We start from the raw sequence: 1,185 nt of genomic DNA on the forward strand, positions 1-1,185 counted from the left end.
CTATCCTAGCAATGAATCTATATATGAATAAAGAAAACAGAAGAAATCATGTAGATTCAGCATATATTGCAGTCGACCAGTGTAAGAATTATCAAACGGATTAGGCTATCAGCAGCTGCTCTGTTTAGCTCCAAACATGCGTAATGTGGTATCCTTCGCCTAGCTGCGCCTTTCGCACAAGCTCCGCATGCTAGCCAACTTTGTGCCACCCGGATATTGCTAGTAGTGCAGGGTCATTCTCTGAACAAAGTCTGAGTTAAATTAGCTTCGAAAATAATCTTTTTCATCACATTAGGATTGTTTTTGTTCTAGGTGCAAGGAAAGCCCGGAACAAAGCTGAAAATTCTGGACAGTAAATAAAAAATTAATCTACAATGAATTTCGTTCCCGTGACCGTAATTCATATCGCTTCCTCGGAATATGAAATATTTTTTTCCGCATTAACCCATGGTAACAAGATTTACAACAAAGCCCGATATTCAAACTTGTCTGAATGTGTAATTTGATTAACTATCTACCTTGTCTTCCAGGACTTTTCACTAGAATGAGGTTCTGTGTTGAAGATAAATCTGATTTTGTACTGAAATTCACCTTTGTGAAAATACTCATATGAATGCAGAGTCTAGCATCACGCTACGAGATGTTCATGAACAAAATCTTTGGTTTCACGACTGAGTTTAGTTTTGTAGCAGGAAACTAGTTGTTTTGTTGATTAATTCTATATGATTCGTTTACTCAACTTTAAGTTGCTGATAATTTAAAACAAAATCCGTGAGATATTCAGCAATGCCGCGACTAAAACCGAACACAGGAACTAAGTCCAGCGCTGGTGCATGCATATGCCGTCCGATCAGTAAGAAGAAATCATGCACAGTATGGGTTGCTGGCGATGGTGGAATGACAGCGTGCAGCCACACCCGGGGCACAGTTCCCCTCGTGCTCAGGCGGGGTCGTGTGCCTCGCAAACATACATTAGGACAAAATCATCAGTGTCTTTGGGTATGCAAATAACAACCATGTTCGCAGGCTGTAGAAAACGCTTTGATATTTGTAGAAACGTTGTAAATACTGTCGTGATTGCGGCCTAGGTGTGTGTGTTTATATGCTGTGTGATAAAATACATGAATTAGTGGAAGTGGAGGAATTAAAGGTTTTGTGGGAAATGAGAAGAGGATGCAAAACCCT

The sequence above is a fragment of the Penaeus monodon genome, chromosome 15 (genome assembly GCF_015228065.2).
Source record: "Penaeus monodon isolate SGIC_2016 chromosome 15, NSTDA_Pmon_1, whole genome shotgun sequence".
In the NCBI taxonomy this organism is placed as follows: Eukaryota; Metazoa; Arthropoda; class Malacostraca; order Decapoda; family Penaeidae; genus Penaeus; species Penaeus monodon.